Below are 10,674 nucleotides of genomic sequence, written 5' to 3'. Positions count from 1 at the left end.
CCCCAAGGGCTTGCGTCCATAGTCAGACAAACTAAATTCTCGATCTTCCAAGGGGTCCCCTGTGTTAGATTTCTTTTTACTAGCCACCAGGCTAGTTCCTGGATAGTCTGGGAAGAGACTTCTAGACTGGCATCCAGTGACCTGCTCTTCCCCCAACTGGCCAGAATCTCCCACTGTAAGGTCCTGGAATGAAGCTGTGCCCACCTCACTGCAGGGATACAGAACGTGAGGGAGCCCAGGACTGACATGGCTTTCCTTATGGAAGTCACTGGTCTCTGGGTTAGACTCGCAACCTTGCTCTGAACGGTCTGTATCTTCTCTACAGGTAAAAAGCATTTCTGGAGAGAGGAGTCCAAAATTAGGCCCAGGAACACCTGTTTCTTTAGCGGACGAGATCTTGACTTCTCCTCGTTTATCATCCAACCCAGTTTGTCTAAGATGGAACGGACCTCTAGAACAGCAAGACTGCAAGCCTCTTCTGACTGAGCTACGATTAAGAAATCGTCTAAGTAAGGGATAAAAAGGATGTCTCTTTCCCTTATGTGGGCCGCCATCTCTGCTACCAACTTTGTGAAGACTCTCGGAGCCATGGAAAGCCCGAAGGGGAGCGCCTAGTACTGAAAATGTTGCAGATGACCATCCAAAAATACTGCTACCTTTAGGAACTTTTGATGTTCTACAGCAATGGAAACGTGGTAATACGCGTCCTTTAGGTCGAGAACCGCCATAAAGCACTGAGGGTATAAGAGATTGATTGCTGATTTTATAGTCTCCATCCTGAATTTCTTCGGCTGAAGAAAGAGATTTAGTTTCTTTAGATTTATGATGGTTCTCCAGGAACCGTCTGGTTTCTTGACCAGAAAAAGCGGGGAATAGAACCTTTTCCTTCATTCCTCTTTTAACACCGGGATTAAAACGGACTTTCCTACTAGTTTCACCACCTCTTCTTCCATGATGGATCTTCCCTGCACGGAACCCGGAACTACGGTGGGTAGAAATCTGGCAGGAGGAGACTGAAGGAATTCCAGATTTAGGCCTCTGGAAATGGTATCGAGTACCCAAGGGCTCAAGGAAATACTCCTCCACTCCAAAGCGAAAGCCTACAGTCTGCCCCCTACCGGAATGCTGGCGTCATTGCTGGTCAGGCTTCTTTTTGTCTGAGGAGAGCTGGTTAAGGAAAAAGTTTCTGCTCTTTTTTTCGACCCCTAAACCGGTCTTCCCTAGGTCTTCTATCCTGTTCCTGGTTACTTTTAAAGGGACGAAAGGAGCGACTAAACCTGTTCTTACTGGGGAAGGAGCTCTGAAAACCGGGAAACTTTCTCTTCCTGTCAGCCGCCTTATCCAGGAGGTCGTCCAAACTAGGACCAAAGAGGTACTCCCCCTCACATGGCACTCCGCAAAGATAAGTCTTGGAGGCAGTATCGCCACTCCAATTCTTTATCCACAGAGCTCTCCGAGCAGAGTTGGATAAGGCTGCTGACTTAGCGGCCAGTCTGACTGAGTCGGCAGATGCATTCGCTAAAAAATCAGCTGCTTTTTTAATTGTAGGGAGGGAGGCCAGTATCTCCTCACGGGGACTTCTGTTTTTAAGCTGAGCTTCTAATTCGGATAGCCAAACAATTAAAGAATGGGCCGTACAGGTGGAGGCTATACTGGGCCTAAAGGATGAGGTAGATGCCTCCCAAGCACTTTTAAGAAAGGCATCTGCTTTTTTATCTAGAGGGTCTTTTAATATACCCATATCCTCAAATGGCAAGGCAGCCTTCCTAGAGACCTTGGAGATGGCTACGTCAATGCGGGGAGCCCTATCCCAGGAGGCAGAGTCCTCTTCTTTAAAGGGGTATTTGCGTTTGAGGTTCTTGGAGATAAATACTCTTATTTGGTTTCTTCCACTCCCCTCTAATCAACGCAGCTACATTTTTGTGTACTGGAAAAGTACCATGTTGTCTGGCTTCTAACCCTTCAAACATAATGTCCTGAAAGGAACGGGGCTCCCGGGTCTCTACTATGCCCATAGTAGAACGAACGGCTTTTAAAAGCTTCTCCGTATCTTCCACAGGGAAACATGGTCTCCGCCCCTGACCTTCTTCCTCATCAGGCGAGGACTGCTCTGAGACGTCCGAAAATTCAATCACTGAAGAAGGCAAATCTTCCTCTCCTTCTGAAACAATGGGATTACGCCGGGTCTCTTTACGAACTGGCCTCTGATCCTTCTTAGCAGTTAAAGAGGAGTTAACCTCTGAACGAACTAATGCCTGTAGACACTTATAAAAGGAAGGAGATTCTTCCGCAACTGTTCTGTCTATACAGGTCTGGCACAATTTTTTATCCCACTCTGAGGGCAACCCCACTTTGCACAGAGCACACTCTCTATTTTTCTTTTTGGCTACCACTTTTTTAGGCTTAACCTGTAAATAGACAGTAATGCCTATTAGTAAAAAAGGAATCTAGGTCATAAGAGACCCCACTCACCCCTTCAGAGGTACCGAAGCAGGAGGGACAGCAAGCTCCTCAGATGGCTTGTCTTCCTCCATGATGCAGGCTCAGCCAGGTCGCAAACGGACGCCGGCAATTGGAAAATCGCGCTCCTCTCATAGGGCGCATACTGATGACGTCACCACCGACGCCTGCGCCGGTCACATGACAGCAGAAGCGCTATCCGTCACTCACTGCCGAAGCCCCTCCTCTTCCTCCCCCAGGCAGCCGGCGTCTGTCTTTGCGGCACCTCCACAGAGGAGCCGGCTTCTCCCAGCTCCAGCACACTGAATACTCCCTCCGGAGCTCAGCTGTGCCTCTGCACGGACCCCCAGCGCACGTCGATGCCGCCAATTTTTCAGGGACCGCAGGTCAGTAGCGGAGCGCCACCAGGGAGAGGGATCTGATGCATCCATGCTGCAGGCTGCCCACCAGAGACAGGAAACCACACTGAAGGGGAGGAGAGTGTCCGCCTTTTTATTCTGCAGGTTTCCTGTCTCGGGGGGCGGATCCTGCTCTCTCTGGTGGTGCTGTCATGGGTGATAGGAAAATTATAAATTAAATACTGAGGCAGGCATAGACACAATGTGGGAAGAAATTAAGTGTGAAATGGAGAGGTGTTTTCAGACTAGGTCCTCATTGCCGACTGCTGTAGCCTGTAAACAAAAGCCAGGAGAGTCTGTTATAGACTTTTGGAAGAGGTTTAATGAAGTTTGGACTCTAGAAGCAGGAATGAGTATTCGGGATAATATGCATTCTATGCTCATTCAGACTTTCCTTACCAATCTACAGCCACATCTCCAACTTACTGTTAAACAAATTATCTCCGAATGCCCTGGTCTTAATAAAGATCAATTCCAAAATAAGTTTATTGAGAAAGATCCGGCGGGTTGTTTTGAAACGGTAGGACCTAAAGAGGCCCATTACCAAACTCAGGATAGGAATTGTCCCTCAAATCAGCCCATTAGGGGAAGTGGCAGAAAAAGGGGTAGAGGGCCATGCTCTGAAAGAGGAGGGAATAATAGAAATCATTCTGCAGGTTGCTTTAATTGCAGTAAGATTGACCACTGGATCAGGTGATGCCCTTACCCACTTAGGCAACCTGCCCTAAATGATACCCAAGCTCAAGGCACCCAACCATGATGAGTCTATGTTGATGGAATTCCTAGAGGCAGGGGTTATTGAGGAAATTATCTCCTCCTATAATACACCTATCAACCTAGTGAGAAAGACAGATAATACCTTTAGGCTTGTCCAGGATCTTAGAGCAGTAAATGCACAAATCATACCCATAGACCCTATGGTTCCAGATGTACCATCTCTGCTATCAGCTATTCCTGCCCATGCAGAGTTTTTCTCTGCTATTGATTTAAAGAATGCATTTTTTTCTGTCCCAGTTGACAAGGAGACACGGCCACTTTTTGCTTTCACATTTAAATTTTGCCAGTATACTTGGTGTAGAATGCCTCAGGGTTATGTAGACTCCCCAGTAGTCTACTCCATTGTCCTCCAAGTTACACTGCGCCCTTGGACTGCCCCTCATGGTTCTGTCCTTCTACAATATGTGGACGATCTCCTCATATGTAGTCCAACTCAGGAGGCCTGCCAGGCAGACTGTGTTAGTTTATTACTGTGGTTATGTGAATGTAGTCACAAAGTTTCTAGGAAGAAATTACAGTGGTGTATGGAAAGTGTTGAGTATTTGGGCTTTGTTCTCAGTACAGGCGAGAGGAAAATCAGCCATGCCAGAATTACCGCCGTACTGGGTCTGCCCCGCCCACAAACCAAGAAAGACATGTTGACCTTTCTTGGCATGATTGGTTAGTGCCGCCGATGGAGTGATAATATCTTGAGACAAGCCACTAATACTGAGATGCCTGACTTCATTAAATGGTCTGATGAAATGTTACAAGCTTTTAGTCATTAGAAATGTGCAATGGTTTCAAGTCCAGGTTTGGGCGACTATGGCGTGATGTTTCACTTATTTGCCAGGGACAATTGTAAAACCATGGCGGGAGCCCTGGTGCAAGATCATGAAGGCAAATTCCGCCCTGTTGCTTTTTTCTCAAAAGTGGTTCCCATACAGGTTCAGGGCATGCCTGCGTGTCTCCGGAGTTTGGGAGCCTGTGCTATGGTCGCTGAGATGGCCACGCCTATCACCCTAGGTCATCCCACCACTCTGCATACCTCACACAATGTTCAGGCCCTATTGAAGAGCATACATACACAACATATGTCAGCACAAAGACTGAATGGATATGAAGTTTTGTTGCTATCTAATCCTCAACTTCATATCAAATACTCGCACCTACATTCGGTCCACTGGCTATACTGAATGCCCTACTTGGCTACATGGGAGAGCAGGATGATTTGCCTCCTCCCCATGCATGTACTGAACTTATACATGAACATACCTCACCTAGGCCTGACTTACAGTCCACACCCATTGAAGGAGCACCTGATATTTTTGTGGATGGATCCTGTTCCCGCCCTAATGACAACACTTATCATGCAGGATACACTGTGGTTCAACTCCCTGATGTTATACTGGAATCGAATCTTATACATTTTCAGTCAGCCCAAGGAGCTGAACTGATTGCCCTCACTAGAGCTTGTTGTCTTAGATACGGGTCTTATCTGCAAAGATGGGAAACCATATATCCCAGTTGCAAGCCACCCGATTTTAATTGCACAATATCATGGTCTTGGCCATAGGGGGGCACAGGCAACCACTGACCTCATTCAGAAAGATTTTTTTTTTTATACCAGGTCTTAGATCAAAAAGTACAATCTTATGTTTCATGGTGTATTATATGTCTCAGAAACAACCTAAATAATTCAAAGAAGGCCCAACACCAGCATCTGAATTACCCGACTTTGCCATTCACTCACTTACAAATTGACTTCACCCATATCCCAAAGACAGGAAGAAAGCAGGGGTATGCCCTTGTAATTGTGGATATGTTCTCTAGATGGCCAGAGGTCTTTCCTACCACCAATGAAACCACACAAATTGTGGTAAAAATTTTGTTACAAGAGATCATCCCCAGATGGGGGTGTCCTGTTCAAATTGGCTCAGCTTTTGCGTCCAGGGTAAGGTACTTTCCAAAGCTCTTAGGATTGACTGGAAGTTTCACCTCCCTTATCACCCACAGAGTTCCAGGGTAGTAGAAAGAATGAATAGAACAATTAAAGAGAAAATAAGGAAAATTACTGGAGGCACATTCACTAATTGGAAAAAGTTCTTGCCTATAGTCCTAGCAGAAATTAGGACGCAGCCTAATAAGAATACTGGTTACTCACCATTTGAAGTCCTAATGGGAAGACCCTTCCCCACCCCTTAGGGTCCAAAGGCCCCAGTGATAGAAAAATGGGATCTAGAAGTAGTACAGGCATAATATGTGAGGAAACTTGTAGAAACTTTAGATCAAATTGAACGAGATGTCTCGTGCCTCTCCTTTCTCTCCACAGGAACCTACGCATCCTTTCCAACCAGGAGACGTGGTTATAGTCCAGTGCCTGGCAAAAGGACGAAAACAGACTAAGTTCCCGTTTGGACCACCCACCCGAGTGGTAGCAGTCACCAGAACAGCGATTCTCACAGAAGAGGCTCCAATCTGGATTCACTCTAGCAGAGTGAAAAGGGTCCCTGAGGCTTCTTCTCCGGTGACAGACAAAGACAGAGGGTGAAGCAGGTGTGAATTCCCTGAACGAAGAGGGGAGCTCAGAAGAAGTTTCCCTGAAAAGTGCCTTGCCACAGGCTGAAGATGATGACCCCACAATATTCTGGGAGATTTGTTTCTCTGCTGATAATTATTAATCTTTGTGTTTTCTTGCCAGTCTGGCTTATTACTACATGTATTTATCACCCAGAGGAGATGAGTTTCTTCTGCGGTGCACCAAATAATCAGTCAGTATATAAAAGAGCTCAGGAGCAAGATCCCTTTGCTCCCGTCCCCTTTTATTCTGAACAGAATTGTATAGTCAGGATGGCAAATGCTCTAAATATTAGTTCATTGTGCCTTAAAGACTTACAGAGCCCAATAAGACAAACAATGTCTTATTGCTGTGCCGACACCCGATGAATCGCTCCTTGAAGTCTGGTCAAAGGCTAACAATACACAATCTTTTATTCCCTTGTACGACTTCTGTGGGGAGTGTCAGAAATTAGGAAATAGCAGGGATAATATTAGAATAATTACTATTAATGTGACTGCAGCAGAGACTTGTTTTACCTTTTCCCAGGATATGACTTTATATTGTCATGGTAGAGACATAAAAAGTAGATTACCTAAGAATAGGGTACATGATTATATTGACGACACCTATAAAAAGAATAGTAGGGTTGCTAGCTCCCTGAATAATTCCATGAGTTGTAATAAGACCATTGTGACTCCCAGTCTTTATAATATAATGCTCCCTACGGGATGGTTTTTGTCTTGTGGTAACAGCACTTCCAATTACATTCCTGCTAATGTTATTGGAGGCGCCTGTGCGTTATCCAGGCTGACTTTGAGTTGCAGATATCTTCAAGCAAGGCAGAGGTCCCTTCTGCCCAAGAGGCAGCCATAGCTCACGTAGAATGGTCTTTTAGTCCTGACGGGTGAAGTCATCTCTTTCAATGTAACAGAGATATACAGGACTTAATCTGTGTTATGGAAGCCTTGCTAGCTGCTCTACCCAGGTTAGTGCCCAGGTACTGGACAAATAATTGATTTGTCATTCTGAAGTCCTTTGTAATATCCAGATATTGAATCACACATCTTATTACATCAAGATTACTGAATCTCTTTTCTTCAGAAGAAGCGCGAGGACAGAATGAAGGAAGAGAAATTTCTTGAATTCAATGAAATTTAGATACCACTTTGGGAAGAAATTCGGGAGAATGTCTTAAAACAATTCTATCTTCCATTATTGTGAGATATGGGGGCTGAATCGAAAAAGCCTGAACCTCCCCGACTCTAGCTGTCGTAATTGCGAGTAAAAAAACGTTTTAAAAGGTCAACAGTCTCAGATACATCTCAAATGGGCTCAAAGGGAGAATCCAAGAGGACGGAAAGAACTAGATTTAAATCCCAAGATGGGACGGAGGATCTGAATCTTGGGTGTAGTCTACTTGTGCCCCTAAAAAAACTTCCAATCAGATCTGATTCAGCCAGTTTTTCACCCATAAAAGAACTTAATGCTGATACCTGTACCTTTAAATGTGCTTATTCTAAGACCCCGGTCTAGTCCCGATAGGAGAAAATCTAGAACTAGTCCTAGAAAGACAGGAAAGCTTTCCAGAATCTTAAATATATTTTTAAAGTAACAGATTTTCTGCTATGCAGTAAAGTATCTATTACCTTTTCGGATAGTACCTTCCTTCTCAAGATGTTCCATTTAATCTCCAGGCTGTCAGATGGAGTTGCGGGCTGTTGGGATGAGGAGCCGGAACCTGGGAGTAGGAGATTTGGAAGAAGGGGAAGGCTCCAGTAATTCTCCCCTGCTAGAGACTTGAGTATCGGAAACCAAGTACTTTTGGGCCAGTATGGGGCTATTAATATTAATTGGGATTTTTCTTCTACCACTTCACTCGACGATGATATTACCTGTAGTTTGCACAGGCGCAGACTAGTGTGTAGTGCGCACGCGCAGGATTTCAAACAGGCTCAGGGATTAAGTTAGCGCGCCGGCTCTTGAATATATTATATTGGAGGTGGCGCTGGACTATGGAACTGCAAAACACAGGGGGTTGTCTATATATGTCAGTGTACCTGTCCGAAAGATTACATCGTCAAGACCTTCAGGGAATTCAGACGTAGAGTCTGCAAACACATCAATGACAAAGAAAAAAAGACACCCCTGTTGCCAATCATATTAACGATCAACATGGGGGAGACCCAAGCACCCTTACATTTTCAGTACTTGAGGTTATTCCCAAACCTCAAAGGGGGGGGGGGGGGGGGGGGACTGGGACCAGAAGATACTCCAAAAAGAATCCGAATGGATTTATCGATTCCGATCACAGTCACCAAGCGGTCTCAATGAGCGACTCACATATACATGTTTTATTTGACTTAAAGTATCTTGTCACAAACCCCTTAATTCCTTTACCAGAGACTATTCCTCTGTCCTTATCCTACATCAATATCCCTAGTCTTTTGTTCCCTTTTTGTCCATGCCAGTGCGTGAAGCACCATATCTTAGGAATGATGACATACATCATTGTCACTCCAATCCTCCCTTCTCACGTTCATATAGCCCTCGTAATCTCTGCTATATACACGTGATGATTTCTATATTGTGTTATGATAATCCCTCTAACCGAGACCTGGTATTTTAGGGCTCAAAATATATGATACAGTCCTCCCATCACTTATTCTATGTGAGCAGGGGACTATAGAACCATTCCAGTCCAATTATTGCGGTCAAATTAATAGTTACTGAGAAGTACATACAGACCAGGAACTTCCAGCATCGCCGGCCGCATATGCGTTCCAAGGACCAGAAGTGACGCATCGCGTCATTGCGATGAGTTCCACTTACCGGAAGTGCCTTCTCCTCGGCGTCCGGAAACACATGCCGGCACCAGCGCTTAAATAGCAAGCGCTGATGCACTGCTATGAGCCCTCCAGCCTCCCAGCATACCAGCTGTACTTTCTACAGGGCCCCCCTCTGTCTGGTGAGTACACAGTATCGTTTATACCACTGACCTGTCCATTCCATGTTAATGACTGACTGGCATATAGTATATTTTGATCATAGATCAGTATACTATTGCAATATATGAATACCTGACACATAGTACTTTGTTCTTCAGACTCGCATATGAATATCAGATACACAGTACTTTGTTCTTCAGACCTATATAAATGTCTGACATAGCATTTTTTACCCTCAGAGTTCATCATACATACGGACAAGAGGTACATATCTGTATACACAGCACCATCAAGTATGCTAAAGAGCTAAGTACCATCTCATTCTTCTAAGCACTATCTTTTAAAAAAATTTGCTTTCTTTATTCCCTACGTTGACTACACTGTCATCACCTCCTGATGAGCTGCTGTATGCAGCCGAAACGCATTGGGGTTGTGTCTGCATATCATTTATATTAGACTTATTCTTTTTGTTTTTTTTTCACTGGATTAATATTTCCCGATCCAGCTTTGCCAAGTAGGGCATCACTAGGGCCACTTCTAGGCTTAGGTACGGGGGCAGGGTGTCTCCACCATCAGGGGACATCCCTGTGCTTCAGGACATAGTTCCATAGGGTCGTCTAGGGAGAGTATTTTTTCCCACAGACTCACCCACTACTATCCCCGCTCCTATAGCGATTCATTATTGCACCACCTATCTATAATAGGAGGTTCGTTTGTTTTTTTTACATCAGAGCATCTGAGCATATCGACTACTCTTGCTCATACCCACTTATTAATAAAGGTATCAAGTTTCTTAATTAAGCACGTTTATTCTCAATTTTCTTCTGACCTATTTCCTACGTGTAACCTATCGATAGATATCCTGTCAAGTGTCTTTAAATATTAGTTAATAAGGGCATCATTTAATACAGCTCAGGTAGACTGACAAGTAGCTTTGTTTTACTGTAGGGGGCAAAAGAAGCATCTTGTTCATCCGGCTCGGAAATCTGTTCCTCAGTCACAGAAGGAACCGTTCTAGGAGGTGGATGGTTTCAGAGAGACTACAGTTAGTCTTGCGTCAATAGCTGCTCCAATCTCTTCTTTAATTAAGGATCTCAGGCCATCTACAAATCGATGGAGATTCCTCGGATACCACTCTATTTATACATTTTTGACAAATCGATTTTTTTTGTGGTTGAGGATAATGTCTTTTTGCACATTTGACACTTTCTTCTGTGACGGTTCTCCAGATCTTTGACTTTACCTCCCCTAAAATTAAAATACGAGGGTGGAGTCAGAATTTGGGTTTTAAGGAAAAACTTCAAATAGGAGAGCAGTCACCCAGAAGATAAGACGTAACACCCTGTGCACATATAGGGTGACTGACCATATAAATGTCCTCAGGGAGGAGGCTTACCGGGCTTAAGGGCATCAGTGGTCTTTTTTGCTGCATCAATCTCTCCAGGGGCAGACACAGTGGTGCTAATGGAAACGCCACTATTCCCTTCCTGTAGCAAGCTGCTCACCTGTAGAACGCCAATCTGCTTTTGAATCTGCCGCCTGAAGACTTCTGGAT

The sequence above is a fragment of the Bufo gargarizans genome, chromosome 2 (assembly GCF_014858855.1).
Source record: "Bufo gargarizans isolate SCDJY-AF-19 chromosome 2, ASM1485885v1, whole genome shotgun sequence".
Classification (NCBI taxonomy): Eukaryota; Metazoa; Chordata; class Amphibia; order Anura; family Bufonidae; genus Bufo; species Bufo gargarizans.
The sequence above is the reverse complement of the archived record's forward strand: the minus strand, read 5'-3'. Positions refer to the sequence as shown.